We start from the raw sequence: 26,892 nt of genomic DNA, 5'->3' as shown, positions 1-26,892 counted from the left end.
TTTACAATATTTTGATGGTTGTTTCTGCTTTGAGACACTACAACAACAGTCACCTTTTGAAATGGTTTAAATGTCCACTGTAGTTGTGTGATACTGTGGAAGTGACTATGTAATCAGCATGACCTCAAGTTCATGATTCCAAAGTTCTGGGATTAGTGGCATGTGCTACCATACTTGGCAATATTCACTTTTGAAAATGATTGTATGTATAGGCCTTGGTGGAAGACATCTGAAATGACATTAAGAGGTATTATAGTGCCCTATTCTCCAATGCCCCTTTTTATCTGTTATTTATTTTTTTCTTCTTTTTCAATGTGTGCGTGTCTGTTTACTATGTAGCACAGTATTTCCTCAAATCCACAGTGATCACCATGCCCCTGTGCTCTAAGTGCTGGGATTAAAGGAATGCACTCCTATGCCCAGCTTCAACAATATATCTGGAATTAACTAAACCCAAATAGTTGGATAATGTGGGGAATTTTCCTTAAACACAGCATTTGGAGTAGGGAAACTCTTGTTTAATCTGGATCTCTTGAGGGGATAAAATTCACCTTTAATCTAGGCCATAGTTTCTGGTTGCATCCTACAAACAGTTCTTTCACTTTATCTGCTTGCCCTATATCTGGCTAGTAAGTTTTTTTTTTTTTTTTTTTTAACTAACATCAGCGGCTTCTTCTTTGGGATTCTGCTATATACTGAAGACCAACTGAGACATCCAGACACACGGACTGAACGTCTACTGGATTCCTCAACTTGCCATTGTTAGTCAGCCACTGTTGTACTAATTGGACCACAGCCAGTGAGACATAAATCCCCTTTCTACATACACAGAGCGACTCATTCTGTCAGCTGTATTCACCTGGGGAACCTTGACTAATACAGCTGTGTATTTGCTTGTCACTTTCCCACTGAGGAAGTTCTGCAGCTAATAGCGCTTTACAGAGGATGCTAGGTTTCCCTCTTTTCTCCAGGGTTGTCTGATTCCTACCAGGTAACACGTTGCAGGAGTTTACCTGAACCCAGCTTGAAGAAACAAAACAAAAGTCGTGTCTCCTAAAATTTCTCTTTAATTGAGGGACCGATTGATAATTTCACTGCCAATTTAGTATTGGGCTCTGCAAATTACCCACCTAGATACAGGAGGAAGAAGGGGAGGTGCCTGCTGGGTGCTGTGACATAGTGAAGTCAGGGTCTCTGCACAAGCAGGGGGGAGGAGTCTGTGGTTGAGCGGAGGAAGCTCAAGTGGTGGATCCTCCCTAGGCTAGTCCGAAAGACGACGTTAAGGCTATTGGTGGACAGTGCTACTGAAATGCAAACCTCTGCACTTCTGGAAAAGGTTTGTCCGTGGATAGGAAGCCTGGGGCCAGGAACCGCGATTCTGTGTCCCTGCAGCACACTCTAGCCAGAAAGGAAGCATTTATGTCATTTTAGATAAACTGGCCAATCAGGGCCTCCAGTTAGACCAGCCAGTCAAACGCGGAAGTGAGTTCTTCTCGGAGCCCTGCTGGAGGTTCAGCTCGGAAGCTGAGCGGGCTTGAGAAGTTTGATGTGCTGTGCTCTGAGCTCTGCTGCTGCCTGTTGTGAGGGAAGCTCGAGCAAGTTCCAACGTCCCGACATGGTGAGTGGAGGGTCACTGTCCACGGAAGGGAGCAGCAGGCTGCTGAGCAGAGCTTGCGGGAGAGGTGAGGTAAGTCTCGCGTGGAAAACAGAGGGTTTCGCTTTTGGAGGACAGACACTAGTGCTGCTGAAAAGCAAATCTCCTCCTATCTGGAAATGGGCTGTAAGCCTGGGCCGGTAAATAATAATAAAGTGTACCTCCCGCAGCACATTCGCACCCTAAGGGAGGTGTTCGTGTCACTCAAGACTCCGCGTCCAATCAGGGCCTCCAGCTGTCCTGCCAGCTCACAGAGAAGGCGGGTTCTGCAGGGAGCTAAGCTGCAGGTTCAGCTGGAAAGCTGAGCTGTGTTGAATGGTTTGGTGTGCTGTGCTTTGAGCACTGCTGCTGGGCCCTGTGAAGGAAGCTCAGGCAAGCTCCAAAATTGTGGCATGACGAACTCAGGGTCACGGCCCACAACGGGGAAGAGCAGGAAAGTGAGCAGCAGCCACTGGTGTGGTGTGGTGCTTCCTCCCTGGGGTTGTGTGGTAAGCATAGGCCAGATTGGGCCACCTGTGAGGTCCCTTGTGGTCCTAGTTGTTGGGTACAGGGCTGCTGGAAAAATTGAGTCAGGGTTCACCTGAAAGAGGGAGTGGGGATTGAAAGTAGGATACAGAGACGCGAGAAATAACAAATCAAGTCAGGAAATTTCTGATCAAGATTCACTTTATTGCCGACTAGCAGGAACATATATAGAGCAAGGTCAATAGGATCTATTCTAATCTCACTCACCCTAGCCCCCGAGCAGAAATACAATAGACTAAATAGCTTTCTGTAGAACTTCCTAGTTCTCTGAGTAGTTCCCTGTAAGAACTTCCTTGGGACTTCCCTACTTCTTTCAAAGGTAAATAGTCCAAGGATAGCCTGGAACACAAGACCTCGTGAGGCAAAGGCCAGCGACTCGAAGGTCACAGCATACAGCCAAAGCACAGGATTGCTGACATGGCAGAATTTGGCATGGCTTCTTCCCACATATCACTGCTGGACCCAGCTGTGGCCTTTGAATAACTTCACTATGGGGCTTGCATTTGGGTAAAGCTTTTGGGGCAGGACTGGGATATAGAAACATCTCAGGCAGGATGCCAAACTCAGAGATCTTTTGTTTCTCTAAGATCTTTTACAAGTTCTGCCCTTAGACTTTAACATTGAGGTGTAAGATCCATTTGGAGTTAATTCTGTGGAGATTGTAATAGGCATCACATGTATTGGGGAGCACTGCAGTGTTAAGCAGTGATGGGGAGAGTAGAACTGATGATGTAAAGCATTAGCCCATGCTTAGAAAACAGAGACACCAAATAGAATTTAGGTGAGGGAGGACTGCCTTCAAAATATCCCACAGAAAAGTAGTATGCTCAGCCAGCTTGTTACAGGTTAGGATGCTAGAATATACATGTTTGCTCACTAGGATTGTCCAGACATTTGGCTCTAAACCATGGCAAAGGAGTCACCCCTTACTATGACCAGCCACCAGGCCCATCTTCATACCCAAGGACAAGCCTCTAACTAGCTGTTCAAGTATTGAGAATAAAGTAGAACTCCTCTACAGCAGGACCAATGTTTGGGAAGGCTGGTAAAGTTGGGGCCAGAACCTTTGGGGAGGTGTTGCTTCAGATCTTGAGGACCCAAGTCTAGTCACTACCTAGAGCTCTGGTTCTCAGTCCCAAGGGCTCTGTGGGCTTGACCAGTGATGTGCCTGAGATATCCTGTGTTCCCATTCTGCAGGTTGTTTCATTGGACTCCTTTTGAGTTTTAGCAGGGTTTCTCCTAACTTTATAAATGTGTCCCTTTTTTTTTTCCCAGTTACCCCCTTTAAGAGGTATACAAGATGCTATTCTTAAAAAGCTTACTTAGCATAACTGAGGGTTGTTTTTACTTGAAATTGTTCATAAAATTTCTGTGAAGGCCTGGGAATATAGTTTGGTGAGTTCCCCTCTTGCCTAATATGCCGAAAGCCTGGGTTAACTTCCGGGTATTTGGATTTTTGTGGTGGAGCTGAACGACGAATTCAGAAATCAGGCCATATGGCAGACCCATGAAAGTGGTTTTATTGGGGAGGGGGATACAGAGACTGTTTCTGGAGACACAGGAGGGTGAGAGAGGCATGGCAGATGGAAGAAATTCTCTTCATAAGATGACTCCAAAGATAGGTGAAAGGAGGCAGGTGGGGTGACGCACGCTTTTAATCCCAGCACTTGGAACGCAGAGGCAGTTTGATTACTGTGAGTTCAAGGCCAGCCTGGTCTACAAAGTGAGTCTAGGACAGCCAAGGCTACACAGAGAAATCCTGTCTCAAAAATAAAACAAAACAAAAAATAGAAACAAAAAAACAAACCAAAAAAAGGGGCCAAAAGTGCACACATGGCTTAGTGGACTTCTTTCCAGGGCAGCTGTGAAGTTGTCTGTGTCCTCACTGCAGGTCTTCAGGGCTGCTGGGGTGCTTGTGTTGTTTTATAGTAACTTTCAGTTACTATAAAAGGAAATGAGGAACCAGAAAGGGGCTGATGGTGAAGAGAGGGGATATGGATGATTTTTGTTTTTTCCATCAGGCAGATTCCTGCTGATCTGAGGTGTTGTCTCTCAGGATGTAGCTGATCCTCTCTGTCAGAGCATATGGGATTGTCATTAGCATCTGTATCTGTGGCCAGGGGCTGATAACTCTGTGAAAGTAACTGATTAAAGGTTTGGTTAGAGACCTTTCACATTTGCTGTTGGAGGAATGTAGAGAAGAAGTTACTACAGCAGGATGCAAACAGTAAGATCAGGGAAATGAGCAGAATGCGGGTCAAGAAGAATGAAATGCACTTCATGCGGGTTCTCAGCGCTCCAGGGGTTAGAAGCCGCCAGCTGTTCCCTTTGCTTTGGTTGCCTGAAGTTGTGGTGTCTTATCTTTTACTGTACCTGACTGGTTGACATAAAAACAGCATGTCTCTTGGGAAAAGAGACAAAGATCACCCTTTTCAGCCATAGGAGGTCTAGTCCTCGTCGATTCTGGAGTACCACCACTGCCAACCAGTTGATTTGACCATGAAGAGTTAATTTTGTGTGAGCCCCTTGCTGGAGGTCCTGAATAATCTGAGGAGAAACCTGATAACATAAAGTTAGTGAAGTACCATTCCTGTTGTCTCAGCTCTGATACAGGCAGTAATTACTGCAACAGCAAGGAGGACATAACTTGAACTGCCCACTTATTAAGAAGGGCAGCTACTGAATCCACAGCATGGATGGGTAAAGGTTCTTCTCCATGTATCATGCCCAATTTGGAGAAAAGAAGCAGCAGAGTTCAGGTTCCTGATGGACCAGCAGGTAAACGATGATACACCTGAGTGCCAGAAAGAAGCGAAATGCTGTGAGCAGTAGGGCATTAAGGCTGAGATGAGCTATGGCGGATTGTTGTTTTGTTGCAGTCCAGGGAACTTAACGTTCCTACAGAACATGTCCCAGATGCCTTGAAACAACTTTATAAGCCAAAGATGGTGTAGAGAAAAAGGTATGGGGTTGTAGCAATGCCAGATTTAGGGCACTTGAATGGCAAGGTGAAGGTATTTAGCAGGGTAACTGGGGACACTGTCAGTGGCAGTTCTGAGCTGTTCCCAGGAGGTACACAGAGCCAGCAATCTGCCAAGCAGCCAGCCTAGATGACGTTAAGAAACTCTGAGGCCAAGGTCAGATTCTGAAGTGAGAGAGGAAATGACCAGTTTGTGTTGTTTAGGATAGTGGAAGTCAGAGAGGCAATGACCTTAGAGGAGGTTTGATCACTTTCTCCACCTCTTGTATGTTAAAGGATTGGGTGATTGGGATATATTTTCTCTGCATATGAATGGCACTTATTGGAAGTTCAGATGTGTTCGGCAGGAGAATTTACCAGTGATGCATGTTTTCCACCTGGTGTCCCATTGGTCCTAGATGTAAAAGAAGAGGCTCTTTCTGTAGAGGTGAAGAAACATCTTCTGTATGTGTGGATTCGTCACGACCAATAAGGGCAGCCCCCATAAGAGTCCAGTCCTTTCTTCCAGAGACATTCTGTTTGGTAAAAGAGGAAGCTAACAAGAATTCTATCAAATAAAGACGAGGGATGGATATGTGGATAATGGCGAATTCACTTGGGTCTGACACCCAGCCATAGAGAAATTTCCCTAAACTATTCAGAGAGACTGTTATGAACAAAGGAGGATTTCTTGAACCTTGAATCTTGAAATGTAAGGGTTACCCTGTGCAACAACTGACCAGAGGGGGAGGGGGGAAACTATGTATCCAACAGAGTAGAGTTGAACATGGCTGCTGGAGTGAAGTCTCACTTTTCCAGAGTAGGAGGCAAGGTGGTTGGTCTCTGCCTTCCTCTGGAGCTTAAGGGAGCAGGTACCTGTTGGAGTTGATATGTAGGAAGGGGCATTATCTTGAAGAGGTGAGTTAAAAGGCCTGAGGTTACATAGGTGAGGGAAGCCTTCCAGTTATGCAGCTGTGGGAGTCAGAAGATTTACTTTGAAGGGCTCTGCTTTTCCATGTCTAACCCTGCCCATATTTTCCATTTTCTCATTCCTGGCTTCTGTGGTTACTCCAAGTTATACACTCACATCTGGAAATTTGGAGCAAGAAACAGCAGATGAGAGAACACACTGCCTTTGATTTTCTGAGTCTGTGTTATTTATTCCAAGATATTTTCTACTTCTAACTGTTTGCTAGTAGATTTCCTGGGAAAAGATGAGGAAAGCTAGGCTATGGTTAGGGTGTACTATATGAGAGAATACATAAAATGAAACAAGAAAATGTAAAATGAAAAAAATTAAAATGTTTAGCTTTGACAATTTCACACTCATTCTTTCCAAATAATTCATTTTAAAACCGTTAAGGATGACATGGGGCCTTTCTGGTTACGGCTTTTTTGTTTTTTCTTTTTTCATGATTGGGATTCTCCTTGTTAGCCTTGGCTGTCCTGAACTCTTTTTTTTTTTTTTTTAATTATTTTTTTCTTTATTTGTATACAATGTTATGTCTTCATGTACACCTGCGTGTCAGAAGAGGGCACCAGATCTCATTATAGATGGTTGTGAGCCACCATGGGTTGCTGGGAATTGAACTCAGGACCTTTGGAGGAATAGTCAGTGCTTTTAACCTCTGAGTCATCTCTCCAGCCCAGCGTGAACTTGTTTTTAAAAACAAGCTGGCCTCAAACAGACAGAGGTCCTCCTGCTTTTGCCTCCTGAGTACATGGGGCATTTCTAATTTCTGTAGCTGTATTTATCTTATATGAAAAACAACACAACTGCCCTCTACCAAGGTGATCAATGTGGGCAGTACATGGTCACAACCAATGATAAAGCCTGGCATGCCATAAAAGTTCAGTTTTTTTCTTGAAAGAAGCATAGTTCTGCCACATGGTCAATACTACAATGGGTGACAACACTTTGAAAAGGGAAAACTTGCCAGGTGTCTTGGTACATGTCTGTAATCCCAGCACTCAGGGAGGCAGAGGCAGGCAGATCACTGTGAGTTCAAGGCCAGCCTGGCCTTCAACGGAAGTTTAGGATAGCCAAGGATACACATAGAAACTGTGTCTTGAAAAACAACAAAAGCAACAAAAACAACGAGAGTGAGAGAGAAAGAGACAGAGACAGAGAGAGAAGAAGAGGAGGAGGAGGAGGAGGAGGAGGAGGAGGAAGAGGAGGAGGAGGAGGAGGAGGAAAACTCTGTTGTATTGAGGGCTGACCTAATCTAACAAGGCTTTCTCAGAGGCCCACATGTATGGAGAATGGCCTAGATCTTTCTCAAATGCCGAACTACAGGAACATGCTTTGCAGAACCAGAAACAGCTTGTTGCCTAGGCATTGGGAGCTATCCCCAAGGCCCCTGGTGTATTAAGAATAAAGTAGAGCTCCTTCTTTCTGGAACATGTACAGGAGAGCTTGTATTGGACTGGGGCCAGGGCCTTCTTTCATGTCCTGAAAACCAAACCAAACCAGATACTATTCCTAAGAAGCTTATATGGCATAAGAGATAACTTGTGCAAAACCACTCCATCTCACCCCTATCTTTTCATCTTCTGGAACCTTCCACTTAGCAGCCTGTCACTGAATAATGACCAGCTGTTTCAGGGCACTGGGGTACTTAAGAAACATCTCGGGGAATATCTCTGCTATACAAATCTTCCATCTGTCTACATGTCTAGACTTGCCCTTTGCAGTCCATATTTAAGTAGTTCAATACATAACCTGGGTCCTGAACCTTAAAGAGACATTAGGCTGGCACTAAACATGAAATGCAAAATCTGTTCTCAGCTGGCTCTTCTTTGATCATTAGCCAGAGCTGAATGCATGCTGTCATTAAAGAGATTTTTCTTAATTAGTCTTTTAATTGTGTGTGAAGTGATTTCTCCCCGAGAGATTAATTCTAGGACAGCTGCATTTCATGCCTTTAGAAAAATGTTTCTGGGACAATCTGTGTTGACTCAGATCAACTTGATTCCAGTCCAGTTCCCCAGGACAGTGACCTTGCTTTTCTCTTATGTAAACTTCCTCTGTCCCTTACTAAATGGCTGCAGCACATCAGAGTCTTGAAACTACCTATTTGAGTGATGTAGTGAATTGTCAATTGCAGTAACAGGAAAAGTGTTTCCATATGGTGCCTGGCTTCTTCTTTCAGACCAGAAAAGGAGGAATAGTTTACTGTGTACACTGCAGGATGAAACAAGGTAGTCAATATCTATATCACAGGGTCAATTTTAAGAGAGTCAGCTTCAGGGGTCACCATTTTAAGAAGGGCCTGAATTCCACAGGATAAGTAATTTTGTAATTTCCCAAGATGTATTAATCCATTCATATGAGTGAAAACAATAGATTGGTGGTTATCCAATTTGGGTAGGTTAGCTTGAGGCAGTGAACACTGAATTTCCAGTTTAGGGGCTGTGCTATGCAGGTAAGTGAAATCCTAGTTGACATAGTTATATCAGCTCAGAAATTTGAGACGCCGGCTTTTGGCTGCAACTGTGCGTCAGTTTACAGATGTCAGCAGCTAACAATATATTTTTCTAAAGCCATTCCCTCTAAAGCAAACTGGCCTGCTGTTTTTCAATGTCAGTAAGCCTATCTGTTTTTGCAATTTTATTCATTTTTTAAAAAGTTAGCTGTTGATGTTACTTTTAAATTTCATTTTTTTTTTTTGTCACTGCTCTAATCTCTTATTTGTTCCTATTCCCCAATGTTTCACAGTCATTAAGAACTTCTTTCCTAGCCAAGTGCTGTGGCAGATGCCTGTAATCTCAGCCCCCCAGGAGGCAGAGGCAAACAAAAATCTGTGAGTTCAAGGCCAGGCTGATCTACAAAGTGAATCTAGAACAGCCAATGCTGCATAGAGATATTGCATCTTTAAAAACCAAAACTGAGTTGCACAACTGTCTTCCAGGCACTAGAGAGCAGAGGCAGGATTAGGTGTTAAAAGTAAGTCTTACCTGAGTAGCATGAGGAAACCATGAGCTACAGGAGACATTGTTTAATACAGAAACAAGTATGAAAGCCCTTGAGAAAATTAAATGAAAGACATTCTTTTTTTCCCAAGACAGGATTTCTTTGTGTAGCCTTTGCTGTCTTGGACTCATTTTTTCAGACCAGGATGGCCTTGAACTCACAGATATCCACTTCTCTCTGACTGCTCGAGTGCTGAGATTAGTGACTCAGGCCACCCTGTCTGGATGCTCTTCTGTTTTTTTGTTTTGTTTTGTTTTGTTTGTTTTTTGTCTTTTTTGGTCTCCTGAAAATGTAAATTATTATTATTTGAGGTCCTTTAATTTTGTTGGTTTGGGGACTTTTTTGGAGAAACAGTTTTGGTTTTCTCTTCTTGATTCTAAAGACTTGCCTCTCTTCATTTCTTGGCAAATCTGTGTTTTCTGGTTGTTATAATCATCAATGTTTGTGGTTTTGCTACTTAAGTGATTGATGTAGTTAATGAGCACATTTGTTTGGGGTTATTAAAATTTTTTTCATATATCACTTTTACCGTGTCCTAATTAGATTCAGTTCTCTACAATCTAAAGCAAACTCTTTTTTTTAAATCTATGGGTTGAAAAAAAAGATTTATTTTATTATTTATACAGTATTCTGCCCACATGTGTGCCTGCCCACTACAAGAAAGGACCAGTTCTCAATATAGGTGGTTGTAAGCCACCATGTGGTTGCTGGGAATTGAACTCGGACCTTTGGAAAAACAGACAGTGCTCCTAACCTCTGAGCCATCTTTCCAGCCCCCAAAGCAAACTGTTATCTGAGGGTGTCTCAGTTGAGGGCATACCCCCATCATACTGGTTGCTTGCTATGCCTGTGAAAAATTGTGTTGATGGTTGATTGACGTGGGAAGACTCTTCCACTAAGGGTGGCAAAATCCCAAAACAAGTGGGTATGGGCTGCATAAAAGAGCCAGGTGAACATTAGACGCTGACCGAGGAGAGAACAAGCTATGGAACAGTGTTTGTCTATGGTCTTTGCCTTCATTTTCTAGCTTGTGCCTCTGTGCGAAGCTCCCAAAATCATGGCCTGTGATGCCACAAAACCATCGATTAAAAACTATTCATTACCTGATAGCAAGTTATTACCAAAAGTGGTACACAAGAAGTTATTTTGATGTTGGGCAGAACCTGGGAATCTTATCTTTTGAAGGAACGTGGAACACATAAAGAGTTGATATGGCAAAAAGACATGGAAAGCTGTAGACAGAACTTAATCGGCTGTTCTTGTAGGACACGGGAAAGCAGAGTGTTGAGAGTAATGCAGAAATAGATGTTGAGATCCTAGGGTTTCAGTGGAAAATAGACTCCATGAAAAAAATTTTTTAGCTAGAGGTAATTTCTGTGATACTTTGGCGCCAAAACATTCTAATTCTTCCCATGCCCTGAGAAATTGAGTAAGGCAGAATTTAAAAATAATGGGTTGATTTCTTAGATGAAATCTTGAATCTGTTGGATTATTATTACTAGGGACTCATTCAGGACTACAGTAAAAAAAAGCAACAAGAGGGGCTGAGATAAATGCCTGTGATTTGTAGAGATAAACAGCAGTATGTAGGTTCAGATGTCTGTCAAGTGATGAGACAGAGGCAGGGATGTTCAAGGACATTATCATCATTAAAGAGAAGGACCTTGCTCTGTATTAGACACTGAAGAAAGTCTAATGTACCTTAGACACTCTCTCTACGGTTATCACTCTCTACTTCTAGCTCTGAATTAATGGAAGATACACAAAGTGATTCCTACTCCAAGAAAGGAAATTCATATAAAATCTGCTACAAGTGTGGTCAAATATGGTACAGCCCATCAGAATTTAGAAGCCAACTTGACAGGATCCTTCATGCACTACCAGTTCTGGAAACAAGGAAGATACAAAATTAAAGTACTGAATCTTTTCCTGTTGTTTCAGTTCAGGACTTTTCCAGCCATTTATCTTTGGGAGAATGAGATGGTCAGTGAGGATACTAAGAGCTTATTGCATGAAGCTTTGAGGATGAAGTCCAAGTCGAATTTTGAGAGCATAAGATGTTGAGATATTAAAACTATGAGAAATCTGCCATGGAGAGGTGCATATGGGGAGTGGAAATAAAGAAACTGATGGATATATGAAAACGTGTGTGGATAGGGCTGACTATGCCCTTTAAAACTGAAGCCCCATATGTCTGAGTCAGACTGACACGATTTGGTGTTTGCCCTGTTGGTTTACTTTTCTTGGTCCAGTCTTCTCTCACTGTGTATGCATTGTTCTTTATTGGGATGGGAAGGGCTTTCCTGTGCCATTGTATGTTTGAAAGATATTGCTTCTTTTCTGATTTTACAAGATGTGGCAGTCAGGAGATTGCCATGACTGTCAAAAGAGCCTTTGGGCATTTGAATACTGTATGGGCTATTGGAGACTAGTAGGATCATCGAATCTAGACTCATGAGCCTGTAGTAACCAGGGTCAGAGTGTAGTTGATTCAGTCAGAAAACTCCCAGTAAGAATGATGTCTTTAATACTTGCCTTTGTTTTGTGGCTTTCTTTTTTGGAGCTTATGGAAGCTGCTATAAGAGGAGCCTTTCTAAATTCCTTATTGGGGATGGGATGTGAGTGTCTATAGACTCAATCCATTTCTTGTTCTTTGTGTCTACTGTGTTGTCATTGAAACTCATCAGGCAGCTTCCATCTTGTGCTGTCATGCCATCAATATTATACACTCTATCCCTAAATCACATAAAGAACAGTAAAAGCTATTCATTGCTATTTGCCTACCAGGATATTTTTTACATTTTTCTGTTGTTCTTTGATGTTTATTTTGAAGACAAAGTTTCTCTGTGTAGCCCTTGCTCTCCAGAAAGTAGATATGTAGATCAATCAGTCCTTGAACTTAGAGATTCATCTGACTCTGTCTACAGAGTGCTGAGGTGTGATTGGGCCAAAATGCCTGGATTGTTTTGTTTTAATATTATTAACAGATGGGATTGGTGTATAGATATAAGCAAGCATATGCTGTTGTATTTATTTTCATCCACATCTTTTAATTTGAAATGTGTCATAGAGTATATTTTATTTCTCAGGATGGCCTGTGTTTGTGATATTAATACTAAATGAGCGTTTTACATCATTGGGTTTTAGGTATCTGACATTCTTTCTTTCAGTTGCAGTTGTTTTTAATATTTTGAATAAATGTGTATTTTGCCTGTATGCAGGAATATGTACATGATGTGTGCCTGATGCTCACAATAGTCAGAAGATGGCCTCAGACATCTGACCATGGTATAATGGGTACTTGTGAGCCTCTATTCTAAATAGTGGCATTGGGCTCCAATTATTTGCAGGACCCACAAGAGTTGTGGTATAATGTCTCCTTCCCTATGTGGCTTATTTATGATAAAATTTTATATTGCTAATACATCCATCTGTCCATTTGTAACTGTTTAAACGTACATTTTCTATTACAGAGATATTATTGGTGTTACATTTTAAACTGGGGTGTTTCAGGTTTCTGGAAGATGAATACAGAGCTGGAGTGAATGTGTATTACTTTGTAGGAACTTCAGAAACACTTCTGAGTTCTTTCTATCTTTTTTGTTTGATAACTTGATTTTTTTTTTTAGAGGAGTCAGGGTCTTCATATGAACCTCATGCTGTGCTGAAGCTCATTGCATAGTGTAGGCTCGCATACACCTCAATGAGATGCGCCTGCCTCTGTCTCCTGAGTGCTGGGATTACAGGCATAAAAAATACAACCCAGCCTTCCCATCATATTTATAGTCAGCAGTTGCTCATACAGTTTCTGTGATGTGAGTTCAGTACTGTTGGTCTGCTTGATTGTCTCTCTGTTTCTCTTTACGTCTGTTGATGGGCATTTCTCTTGCAAAGCTATATTCTGTTCAAGGGGTGCAAGAATAATAGAAGTGAACAACATTATTCAATTTCTCCCTAAAATGCCTTGGTGATTACATTAGAACATCTGTGTCAGGAAATAAGTGGAAGAAGCATCAGAATTACATGAGTCTATTCTCAAGAACGTATATGTTTACAGTGTTGTCACTATCATGCTTTGTCTTACACACATGTCTGTGGTTATAGGATGCAGTGACCTATGATGATGTGCATGTGAACTTCACTGTGGAAGAGTGGGCTTTGCTGGATCCTTCCCAGAAGAGACTCTACAAAGATGTGATGCTGGAGACCTATAGGAACCTCACTGATATAGGTAAGACAGTGATTTCTTTTATCTTTTTACAATGTACGACAACTGTTTCTTTGATACAGTTATTCATTGTAAGTTCAATTGAGAATGAGGTAAATAAATCAGTGATGTTTATAATGATTACTGAAGATAGTAAATTAAAATTTGCCTAATTTTGAATAAAAAACATTAATCAATTTCTGCTGCTACATTATAGGCTACAATTGGGAAGACCACAATACGATTCTCAAGAACATTTCTAATGTTATAGAAGACATGCAAGGTAATTAACATATGCAAGTTAATACGAATATGCCTCAAGAATTTTAATGTGTCCTGCAAGTTTTCAGGAAAATCAACAGTGTAAAAATGCACTGCCATAAGTATGTTGATGATTATTAAATTCTCACAAAACCATGTACATTAATGGCAGGTATCTGGTTAATATTTGCAAAGTATTTCTCTAAGAAAGAAGACAAGAAAACCATGCATTAACAGATATCACCATTTGAATCACAGCTAGACTATACAACCGCTAATGTGTTTAGTCTCAACCACTTAGATATTACAGGAGCTATGTCCATTGCATAGGATATAAGTCTCTGTTCAAAATATCTAATAAGGAAATACTCCGTACTAAAGCTTGTTTTCCTCATCTTATTTGCAGGAATGTTGCAAAGTTTAGTGAGTGGCAGTTTATGAGAGGCAAGAATGTTACTGTGGAGAAACTTTAATCCTTACACTGTATGTCTATAAGGAAACAAAAGTCAAACTGTGTGACTGCAGTGGGGAACCTTTTATTTGTTATTCTCCTTTACATCAGTATGTCATATGTCACAATGGATGCTACCCATGTGAGCTTAGGGGTATTAAAAGAAGCAATGTGCTCCTCTGTAACCTAGAAGAATTAGAAGATATGTAGTAGTCCCCATTGTGCCTAGACTTTCTGAATACACTACAAGTTTACAATTAATTGATTGTCCAACTTCATTGGCAATAAATCCACAAACTTATACTGTAGAAAATCCTCGTTAGTATTAGGAATGAGACTTCTTTCTGTTTCTCTTGGTTGACTTTGCAAATATAGTATGAGTCACTATAGGAAAATTTATAAATGCAATCATTATGGTAGATCTCTGAGTTCTACCATTTCTCTTCCAATATGTAAAAAATTTCTTATACATTAGAAGGATGTTGTAAATATAGTTCACGTAATAAATGCTCTTGTACCATCACAGTTATCTTCAAAGATGAAAAACAACCCATAATGATTGGGAACACCATGAATGTAAACAAAGTGAACAGTCTATAATGTCTGATTCTTCTTTACAATTGGAACAAAATGTAAAATTAAATCATACAGATGAAAATATTCATTAGTGTAATGACTGTGGTAAAGCATTCACTTGTGCCAATTATCTTTGCAGAAATGAAAGAAGTCAAAGTGGAGAAAAAAAACCTCTGAATTCACTCAACATGATAAATTGTTTGCATATCACAGTCATCCTCAGAGGCATAAAAGTACTCATACTGGAGAGAAAGCAAAGGAAGATATTCAATATGGTGAAGCCATTGCACATCATAGTAGTCTCCAAATACATAAAAGAACACACACTGAACAAATAACCCAGGAAGATAACCAATGTGGTACAGCTGGTGCATGTCAAGGTCATCTTCAGAGGGATGAAAGAAATCATATTGGCAAGAAACCATATGAATGTAATCAGTGTGTTAATGTCATTGCATGTCAGATTCATCTTCAAAGGCATGAAAGAATTTTTACTAGAGAGATATCTTATGAATGCAGGCCATATGGTACAGACTTTGCAAATCACAGTTCTCTTCAAAGGCATAAAGGAATTCATACAAGAGGGAAACTTTATGAATGTAATCAATGTGGTAAAGCCTTTGCATGGCAACGGTCTCTTCAGATGCATGAAAGAATTCATACTGGAGAAAAACCTTATGAATGCAATCGATGTGGTAAAGCCTTTGCATTGAACAGCTCTCTTCGAATGCATGAAAGAATTCATACAGGTGAGAAACCTTATGAATGTAATCAATGTGGTAAAGCCTTTGCACGGCACAGTTATCTTCAAATGCACAAGAGAATTCATACAGGAGAGAAACCTTATGCATGTAATCATTGTGGTAAAATCTTTGCACGGCGCAATTCTCTTCAAATGCATAAGAGAATTCATACAGGAGAGAAACCTTATAAATGTAATCAATGTGGTAAAGCCTTTTCTCAGCACAGTGTCCTTCAAACGCATGAAAGAATTCACACAGGAGAGAAACCTTATGCATGTAATCAATGTGGTAAAGCCTTTGCATGGCACACTTCTCTTCAAAGGCATGAAAGAATTCATACAGGAGAGAAACCTTATGAATGTAATCATTGTGGTAAAGCCTTTTCTCAGCAGAGTCTTCTTCAAATGCATGAAAGAATTCATACAGGTGAGAAACCTTATGAATGTAATCAATGTGGTAAAGCCTTTGCACAGCAAAGTTCTCTTCAAATGCATAAGAGAATTCATACAGGAGAGAAACCTTATGCATGTATTCAATGTGGTAAATTCTTTGCACAGCAAAGTTCTCTTCAGATGCATGCAAAAATTCATACAGGAGAGAAACCTTATAAATGCATTCAATGTGGTAAAGCCTTTGCATGTCACCATCGTCTTCAAGTGCATGAAATCATTCACACAGGAAGGAAACCTTATGAATGTAATCAATGTGGTAAAGCCTTTGCATGGCATAGTCATCTTCAGATGCATGAAAGAATTCATACAGGAGAGAAACCTTATGCATGTAATCAATGTGGTAAAGCCTTTGCACGGCACAGTTATCTTCAAATGCATGAAAGAATTCACACAGGAGAGAAACCTTATGAATGTAATCAGTGTGGTAAAGCCTTTACACAGCACAGTTCTCTTCAAATGCATAAGAGAATTCATACAAGAGAGAAACCTTATGAATGTAATCAGTGTGGTAAAGCCTTTTCTCAGCATAGTTTTCTTCAAGTGCATGAAAGACTTCATACAGGAGAGAAGCCTTATGAATGTAATCAATGTGGTAAAGCCTTTTCTCAGCACAGTCTTCTTCAAAGGCATGGAAGAATTCATACGCGATAGAAACTTTATTAATGTAATTCGTGTGGTAAAGCTCTTGCACTGCTCAGTTTGCTTCAAAGGCATGAACGAATTTATGCTTTCATTCATACCTTATGAATATTGCTAATGCCATAATGCTTTTGCATGTAATACTCTGTCTCCTAATACATAAAAGCATACGTGCTGGAGAGATACCCTATGAATGTCACCAATGTGGAAAGACTTTGTATATCATGGTCATATTGTAATACATAAAAAACACATACTGCAGAGAAATGCTATGAATGTAAGCAATGTGGTTAAATTTGAATGACAGTTATCTTAAGAGTCATGAAAATATAGTGGATATAAACAATGTAAGAAGTGCATTTAATATGTTGAAGCTTCAGGCTTGGATCACTCTCTGCCTACTCCTCACATGCATGGCCTGTCTAGAACACAGACAGTTAACAGCAGAGATGAGGTGGTCATGGGCTGCACCCCACATTACCCGTCTCCCTGAGGAGGCCTGAGGGACACATGAGCAGCTTTAGGCTTGGACCTCTCTCCACATACTCTTCTCTGAACTGGCCCATCCAGGATATCCAGAAAATCAGCAGATGAAGCCAGTGCAGTATCTGAGTAGCTTTGGGTGTGACTCTCTTTCTACCAGCTTATCACCAGCCTGGCCCACTTGGGACAAAGACAACAAATCAGCAAAAGTGAGTCAGGCTTGGACCAAAATCCACATTGTCCACTGTACCAAGGAAGCCTGTTGGGCACCTGAGCAGCTTTCAGATTGGAGATCTCTCAGCTTGCTTCTCATTTACCGGGACTCAAGGTTGTCATGACCCCTCCAGTGGAGTCTGTGTTACAAATGTTACTGTACAACCTGAGGCGACGACCCAAGTCCAGGGAGAGCCTCTTGGAATGGGTCTGATGTTCCTGTCAGGAGTAACTGATTACAGCCCTTTTCTTTTTCATTGTGTTGGAATATTTTGTTTTTATTTGTTTTCTTAACTTCACTCTTATATCAGGGTTTTTCAGGCATGACAATGTTGTTATGAGATGCCCTTAACTTGGGACTACAGCCAGGGACCATTCAGCCTTGGATTTTACTTATTGTTCTACTTATTGGAAGAAACGTGGTTAAGAATTAATCATTAGTTAATAATTTATATTATGGCTTACAAAGAAATGAAGTGTTTCAAAATGTTCCAGATAGTGATGCTCAGATATTAGAAAGAAGAACTAAAAAAAAAAAAAAAAAAAACTGTCTTGACACACAGGTGTTAGACATAAGTTCCATTTATGAGAGAACATTGACAAAGGAGACACATGTATACTAATACCAATAACTCAAAAGTAATGATGACTTTAGTGTGTATTCTGTACCCTGTATTGTTTCATTTAAAGTTGTAATTCAAATTATGATAACACTATTACTTTGTATTTTGTACTTATGTATGTCTGATTGCTCACTGATTTCCTTGAACCTACTCCAGGGAAAAATGTAGCCACAAAACACTCTCTGTTTCAAAAACACACTGAGATGTAAACTCTCTCATGAGTTTGTCTGTTTGTCACTTTGCCAAGTTCTTGTGCACTGATGCTTTTTGAAAATCATTAAGTGTTTTTGATTTATCAATTCTCAGTTGTAACTTTTGTGACATAATAAAGTTGTCACAGATAGTATTCTCTAGGTAACTAATTGGTCTATTATGCTGTATTTTGTCAGGGGCAATTACCAATCCACATTGAGTTAAAGACTCAGTCATATCTTTAAGAATTAAATGTAGTCAATTCTTTTGTCTTTTCTGTTATAAGGATATCATCCATATAATGCAAAATACAAGTCTTCCCATATTTACATCTAACATTTTAATGCTTGATCCACAAATTTCTGACAAAGAGTGGGACTATTTTCATTCCCCGAGGCAAGACTTTTCACTGATCTCTTTGATAAGGTCTCTGGAAGTTACCTGAAGGTATGCTAAATGTAAATTTATGAGAATCTTCAGAATGTAATTTAATAGTGAAAAAAACAATCTTTTAGATCTATAACAATAGTATAATAACCTTCAGGAATAGCTACAGGAGAAGGGAGGACAGGTTGAAAGGCCCCCATATCACATATAGTCTTAAATCTTGTAAGAAACCTCGATTTCCCTGATTTTTTCTTTTTTCTTATTTATTTTATGTATATGAATGCTCTATTTGTCTGCACATTTGCACACCAAAGAAGGCACCGGGTCTCATTATAGATGGTTGTGAGCCACCATGTGATTGCTGGGAATTGAACTCAGGACCTTTGGAAGAGCAGACAGTGATCCCAACCTCGAAGCCATCTCTCCAGCCCCTGATTTTTTCTTACTAACAAAATACAGGAGTATTCCATGGACTATTTGATTCTTCTATAGTTACTGCATTGAATTGTTCTTTAACAAGTTGCTCTAATGCCTGTGCTGTACTCATTCACAGAGAAAAAATAAAATAGAACAGGAACAGCCTCAGTGGACTGGAGCACTAAGTTCTCTGCGATCCAGGCAGATCTTGAACTTCAGTCAGTCCTTAGCCCAAAGCCTGGCTGCTACATCCTTTCAACTCCATCTTTGAAGGCGGAATCTGGTAACATGCCCCCAATAAGGGAGCTGCCAACCTGTCAGTAAGAATGACAGTTCACTTCCTTTCAGCTGCAGGACATCTCTCCTCTACACAGCCGCTCGCCATGCCTGCTTTCCATCTCCACAAGACCAGGCATTCACTTTTGAGGTGGGAGCAGTGAGCTGGGGGCGGGGGTACAGGGAATAACTAACTGCACAGGTGAAGACAAGACTCCTGGCCAGAGATGCTGCAGACAGTGAGGCCACCCCATGACCTCCCATGTGTGAGGAACGTCTCAGACGTGGAGGGGAGGTATGTTCACTCCCCACCCAAGGTGGCAGTGGCCTGAGCACCCCTCTCTCCAGGCTGAACACCCCCAGGATGGCAAGAGTGAGTAGCCCATTCCTGTCAGTGCTCCAGGAGGGGAACTCAGAAGGCTGAGGCAGGAGGATCAGAACTACAGAGTATGTTCAAGGCTGACCTGGACTGTAGAGACTGTCTCAAAAGACAAAACCCAATTTAAATTTCCCCCTTTTACTGTATTGCTTTTTAAAATCGTACGAGCATGTGTGTTTTGCTTGAACACATGTCTGAGTGTCACTAGCCTTCAGAGGCTAGAAGAGGACATCAGATCTCCTGGAACCAAAGTGGAAGCTGCCTGTGAGCTGCCATGTGGGTGCAGGGAGTTGAACCCAGGTTCTCTGGAAGAGCAGCCGGTGCTGCTAACCACTGAGTCATCCATCTCTCCTGACTCTAAATTTTGTTTTTCTTCTTTGTTTGTTTTTGAGTTTCTCTGTGTGGTCCTGACTGTCCTGAAACTCAGAATTCTGCCTGCCTCTGCCCCTCAAGTGCTGGGATTAAAGGTATGTACCACCGGGCTGGAGAGATGGCTCAGAGGTTAAGAGCACTGGCTGCTCTTCCCAAGGGGTCTTGAGTTCAATTCCCATAAAGACATGGTGGCTCACAACCATCTGTAATGAGATCTGGTGCCCTCTTCTGGTGTGCGGATGTACAGCCAAGCAGAGCACTGTATACATTAAATAAATAAATAAATAAATAAATAAATAAATAAATAAATAAGAGTGCCACCATGCCTGGCCTTAAAGTTTCTTTTTGAATAAGGAAAAATGTTGTAATTGACACATGAATTTCTAAAGCAATGACCTGAGAAGGCCTCACAGCATAGGGCTGTCCAGGTAAGAATGGACCAGTAACTGTCAGAGGAGGCCCCAGGAACTAAGCCAAGATCCACCTTGCTGGGGGATTCGCAGAACTCCAGATTGTCCTTCAAATAAATTGGACCTGGAGTGGTGGCCACACAAATTCGATCGCAGCACTTGGGACGTGGAGGCAAGAGGATCAAAAGTTCAAGATCAGCTCAGCCATATGAGACCAACAAAGTAGATGCCAAGATGGCTCATTGGGTAGAGGCACTTGCTGTCAAGCCTGATGACCTGTTTGGTTCCAGGAAGCCCGATCTCTTTATTTCATCTGTGACACAGACACAGACGGACACGCACACAGACAGACACATAGACATACACACAGACACGACACACACACAGATACGCCACAGACACATAGACATGCACACAGACACACAGACATGTGCACAGACACACACAGTTGCACAGACACAGAGACATACACAGACACACACACAGACACACAAGACACACAATACAGATACACACAGACACAGACTCACACACACACACACACAGACACACAGAAGTATACACACACACACTAAAACAAATACTAAAAAAAAATCAATACAGTACAAACTGGCTTAGCGAACTCTATGTTCAGAGAAGCCCCTGTGGGAGGGAGGTGGCTGAAAAGAACTGTTCTCTAGAGTGAGGTCACCATGCCATTTTAAAGGATGCTGGGACCTTCCGGCTGTTGCATTAGCCACAATAAGTAGTGCTTGTAAACGTGAAGGGTCTCACCTCATGGAATGACGTGCTCAGCAAGCCTAGCAGAGGTGCTCTCTACCTTCTGACCTGCCAAGGCAGGGCAGGCCTGTTTGCCATGGCCTGATGGAATAAAATGATGGGACCAGTGACCAATGGGCCGCAGCTGAGAGCTGGGATCTGAGGTCAGGCAAACCTTGTGTGGCAAAGAGCAGGAGCATAAACCAGGTATGTGGTGCATGCTGGGAACCCCAGAACTGAGAGGTGAAGGCAGGAGGCTCAGAAGAAGTTCAAGGTCATTCTCAGCTACTTAACGAGCTCATTCAGGCCACACACACACACACACACATATTCCTGGTTGAAAATTTTGGGGAAACCGAGGACCCTCCCCAGTCACTGGACCTTTGGGTAGCTATCCCTTCCCACACGTGTGAGCCTAAGCCTCATTTCATTTATTCTCACAATGTGACAATCACAGGGACGGACATGGCTCCCCGTGGCCTTTGCTTCTGCAGCCTGTCTTTTAACAGCCACTTCCTGTAAGGAGCAAATGACTCCGGAAGGAGAAAAAACAGCTGTGAGCTCGGTTATAAGAGCTCTGAGGCTCTGTGTGCGGCCATGTGCCTTTGTCTCAGAGAAGTACTGGCCTGGCCCAGTTCTGTGTGGGGACAGCTTCAGGAGGGGAGAGTCCCGAGGGCCAAAGCTTCACTAAGAGAGCAAGAAACTTTGCAGGGGGCTGGACACAGTGACCAAGACTAGGCGGAGAGCTCCCTCCATTTCCTTTATTGCACGTTCCTGTGTGCTCCGGTGCTCTTCCCAGGAGGCCAGGGATGCGGAGGCCTCACCTTGTGCACGGGCCAAGGAAAACCACAGCTGAATCAGGGAATGGCTTTTTTATTTTGAGACAGAGCCTCATGAAGCCGAGGTTGGCCTTGAACTATAAGTAGCTGAGAATGACCCTGGACATCTGAGCCTCCTGCCTCCGCATCCTTGTGTGCTGAGGTTACAGATGTGCAGCTCCACACGGGGCTGGAAGCCAGGGCTTCAGGCACACTAGAGTGAGCTTCAGGTGAGCACTCTGCCAAGGGATCTGGATTCCCCACCCATGGGCAGCTGTGTTCAAGTCCCAAGTCCCAAAGCAAAGACTTTTCCAACTTCTAATATGTTTCATTTAAAATAACTTCTTTCAAGCGGAAGCTGGTGAGGAGGCTCAGTGGGTAGTGCCCACTGTAGAAGCATGAGGACCTGAGGTCAGAGTCTCCAGAACCCACGTAGAAAAGCCAGGCACTGCAGCATGCACCTGGGATCCCAGCACTGGGTAGGTAGAGATGAGAGGCTGAACTAGCCAGCCCAGGTCCCCATAAAAGACCCTGCCTCAAAAAAAAAAAAAAAAAAAGGTGGAGAGTACAAAGGAGGGTACCTAATGTCGACCTGTAGTCTCTACACATGTGCACACAAATATGCACGTGCACCCTTTATGCTTGTGCAGATAGCACACGTGCACACAAAAGGCAATCCATTTTTGCCAGAACACTGGAAAGATGAGCCATGGTACCACGGGGTCACAGGGCTGAGTCACAACACGAAAGGGTGCAGGGAAGACTAAAACTAGAGGGACCTACGCACCAAGAGTGATGATGAAACAGTCTCAGACCAGAAGGAGCAAGAGCCCTTTTGGGTCCAGGCTCTGGGACGGGTCACTGCTCCTAGCCACTCTCTCCACTGGTCGGCAGCTGGCTCTTCAAGTGTCAGACAGCCACTAGACTTTATGCTGCCTCTCCCCAGAAAACCACATGGGGCTGGCCAAAGGCAGCGAGGAAACACTCTTGCTGAGCAAACAAGAGTTCAGTTCCTAAAGCCCACCACAGAAGGTGGAAGGAGAGAGCTGGCCTCTGACCTCCACATGTGTGCTGTGGCATATACACCCAAGAACATGAAAGGGGGGGTGGGGGAGCAGGAGAGGAGGGGAGGGAGGGAGAGTGTGCATCAGCGCAGCATTTCAGGAGTCCCCACCCTGGCAGGTCACTGTGGCTAGGCTCAGCTCTGGCCTGAGGTCTCATGGGCTGCGTTCCCTGCAGATCTGTGATCACACCAGCAGCTTCACTCTTGATATCAAGGCTGGCCCTGGGAATATGCATTTTTAACACCCCCCCCACTCCATCCCCCACCCCCAGACCTGCAAGAGAATCTCCTCCAGAGAGCATGCTTTCAGGAACTTTAATGAAACTGCCAGTGGTGGTGGCACACTGAAGGCAAAAGGCTAGCATGGTGGTCTATGCCTCCTGCAATCCAGCACTCAGAAAGCAGGAGGATTGCCACGAGTTTGAGGCTGGCTTAGGCTTGAGACCATTGCTCAAAATAGTCAGGAAGATTCGAAGCAAGGGCTTAGGATGTTGCTCAGTTGGCAGAGTGCTACACCCAGCACTGTGGAAAACCAGCAGGGTTGGTGTGGAGTCCATTACAACATGGAAAAGGGGGTTGTCTGCACCTGATGCCCTCTGGAACTTTAAAAAAAAAATGGAGAAACTGGGGCTGAATTGAGAACACTTGTTTTGCCGAGGACCCAGGTTGATCACTAACATGACATGGTGGTTGACAAGCTCTGTAACCCCAGGGCAGAGGGGATCAGACACCCTACTGCAAGCACTAAGGACACCAGGCACAAAATGTAACATATGCATACAGGTCTAGCACCCACATGCGACATACACATAGGCCCAACACTCATATGCACATACATGCATATACACCTGGCACATGCACATTCATGTACATGCATGCACATACATGCATACATACATACATACATTCATTCATACAGGTCCAACGTGCACATGCACATACATGCACACAGGCCCAACACTCACATGCATATACATGTGATTAGAGACAATACCTCTCTAGCATTTTCTTGGCTGGCCAGGAGCTCACTCTGTAGACCAGGCTGGCCTCAAATTCCCAGAGACCCATCTGTCTCTGCCTCCCTACTGATGAGATCAAAGGTGTGTGCCACCATGCCAGGCTTCATGTGTGCCACACACAAACCCAGGCTAGCCTAGAATGTCCAGGGATGCTTAATGGACTCACTGGACATTTGGCAGACAGAAAGAACCTGGTCCCTCAGGTACACTGTAGGCGGCTTCTCTCCTTCCATGCTAATCTGAGACTCATGCCCAGGACTCAGGAGGGCTCAAAGAAGCCCATGGCTGCAGAGCTAGCTCTCCAGCTAATGTCACCTGGCTGAAGCACATCTTCCTCATGAGGATGATGAGCCACTCTGGCGGAGCCTGGCCTTTGCCTCAGCCCTCAGCACTCCTTATGAATGAAGTTGCTCGCACTGCATCTTAGAACAATTAGCAAAACCAAGGATCGTTTGTCCAAATCTTGAATTTCATGCAAAAATAATAATAGCTCTAAACTAGTATTTAGTTGAGCCTCATGATGCAGGCCTGTCCTTCCAAGTACTTGGGTTACTGGAAAGGGAGAACAGCCAGTTTAGGGGCTGCCTGGGCTGACAGCTCTTGAGTTTACGGGCAGGCTGTGCAACTAGTGAGATCCCATCTCAAAACAGAGGATAAGGGCGGGGGAGGGGAGGGAGGTGTTCACTAAGACAACTTGTTTGGCACGTGAAACCTCAAGTTCAACCTTGAGTACTATAAAAACAAAACTAGTGCCTGCTGTTATTTGACTGTAGTATCTGCTGTGAGCACACACAAGCTCTCGGAATCCCATGCTGTATTTCTAGGTCAACATGTGTATTTCAGAATATTGCAGAGAAAGCCACCACACTCTTGTATAGCCAGGCCGCCAAAGAGGGGACCAGGACAAAGCATCAATGCAACCTTGGATGGAGGAGCTGGGGACAGAAACAGGCACTCCACTCAATCCCTCCATTCTGTCAACTTCCACAGGCCCAGCTCAGGAAACCCTTTCGGGAACTGAAGGCAGAACCAGGAAGAGCCCCAGAAAGGGCCAGGCAGGCATCCTCCACTCACAACTGCCCAGAGGGCAGCCAGTGGCAGAGCCTGTCAGTCTAGAATGAGAGCAGTGTTTCCTGGAACTGTGATGTTCTGATGTTCCGGGAGAGCCACGTGATGGCTTTGGCCCTACCTCAGCATCACAGGCCAGACAAGGCTTTTTTTTTTTTTCCACAGAGACTCTTGCTATCTCCCTAAGTCCCATCTAAAGAGCAAGAAGGCTTTGCTAGTTCAAAAACAACAGCTCCACCTACCCAAACAAGGCAGAGCCTAATTCAATGCTCCCAGGGAACTTCCTCTCTGCAGCCCTGGGCCAGCGAAGCCTGCCTTCCTCATATAGAAAGGCCAGCCAGGCCCAACAAACTGCCCAGAGCCAGACTTGGTCCAGGCCAGCCCAGTCCTATCTGGTATAGGTAGGTGCAGTTGGCGAAGTCCACCGGTGTAGTAGAAGCTGGGGCCGGGAAGCTAAGAGAAAGCAAACGGATTCCTGGGAGGCAGTGTTGCCTTGTTGGCAGAGGTCCACTGACAATAATGAAATGAGTTTCATTCTGTGGAGACAAATGTCACCCCACAGAGGCAGTACTTAATGTTCCCATGGGAGCCAAAACTTCCAAGGCCCACGCATGTATGCGCACATGGATGGATGTGGTGTGTGCACACATGCATGTGTTCCATGTGTGTGCAGGAGGTGGGAAGGGTATAAGGGTGCCCTGTTCCATCATTCACCACCTCATGCCCTGGAGACAGGGTGTCTCACTGAACCTGGGGCTCTGCCAGCAGCCAGCAAGGCTGTTTGCACTCCCTGTGTGGCTGGGGTGCAGGAATGGGCAGCCAGGCCCAGCTGTTACACTGGGTAGGTACAAGGGATTTAAACATGGGTCCTCATGCTTGCATAACAAGCACTCTTTCCCACCGAGCCACCTCCCCAGGCTCAGAACCTTTTTTTACTCCCTGCTTCATTGAAAAGAGAGGACTGCGTGGGGATTCTGGGTGCTCTTAGCAGAGTGTCCCCAGTCTGCCTAGCAACCTATGATGTCATTGTCTGCCTGCGACTAGATTGGCTAGCTGCCGAGGACATAAAAAGGGCAAACCCACCTCCTGTGTGTGTCTCTCTCTTCCCCTCTTTTACTCTTCCTCTCTCCCTCTCTGTCGCCCTGGTGCCCCCTTCCTTCTCTTCCCTTACTTTACAATAAGTCTTATACCATGTATGTGGCATGGTGTGCATATTTCACATTTAACAGGTGCTCCTCTAAGGTAGAGGGAAAGCAGCAACCAACCACCACATTCCAGCTTTCATCGGAGGGAAACTGAGTCATATAAAAGCTAGGGAAAAGCTGTCCAAACACCCGGGACCACAGCATTTGAGAGGTGGAGGACCAGAAGTTTAAAAGTCATCCTTTGGCCTGCTTGGCCTACATGAGATCCTATCTGAAAAAAGAAAACATGAACTTGCAAGTCCTGTGTGATAGTGTGCTAATATCCCGCAGGAGCACAGCACTCCTGCCCTCTCCATGTGTCTGCTGTGTGTCCCCACAAATGCTGGAGCCACACACGTAACCATGTCCACAGCAGGTCCCGTGGTCCATCTCTGCTGGCACCTGTCCCTCCTCCTGGAGACTGGCATCACCTTCCCTGGACACACTTGGGTATATCCTTTTGCTTCTATCTTGCCCTCTGGCCTTGGTCCCCTGTTAGCACAAGGACCTGTTCCTGCCTCCATCACTACCATCCCTGGCCCAAGTTTGAGCACACAGACTCATCAGTCTCTTCCACCGTCATCCAGTTCTTATGGGAGCAAGGCTGGAATTCCTCACATGCGTAGTATCTAAGAGGGCCTGCATGATGTCTCAGCAGGGAAACGCACTTGCTCTGCAAGCCTGCTGCTTGCACCTCAGAACCACATGAGGGTAGAAGGGGAGAACCAACTCCACAAAGTTGTCTGCTGACCCCATAGCCATGGCATCCCACAACACTGGCAGACATTA

The 26,892-nt window shown here is 43.5% G+C and overlaps 2 pseudogenes; one reads left to right on the top strand and one right to left on the bottom strand.

The window, feature by feature from the left end:
- The window catches only part of LOC127193562 (zinc finger protein 431-like), a 73,811-nt pseudogene that overhangs the window by 29,730 nt on the left and 17,189 nt on the right, over nt 1-26,892 (bottom strand).
- On the top strand, nt 1,472-16,563 carry LOC127193714 (zinc finger protein 431-like; annotated as a pseudogene).

This window comes from Acomys russatus, chromosome 9 (genome assembly GCF_903995435.1).
Source record: "Acomys russatus chromosome 9, mAcoRus1.1, whole genome shotgun sequence".
Classification (NCBI taxonomy): Eukaryota; Metazoa; Chordata; class Mammalia; order Rodentia; family Muridae; genus Acomys; species Acomys russatus.
The sequence above is the reverse complement of the archived record's forward strand: the minus strand, read 5'-3'. Positions and strand labels throughout refer to the sequence as shown.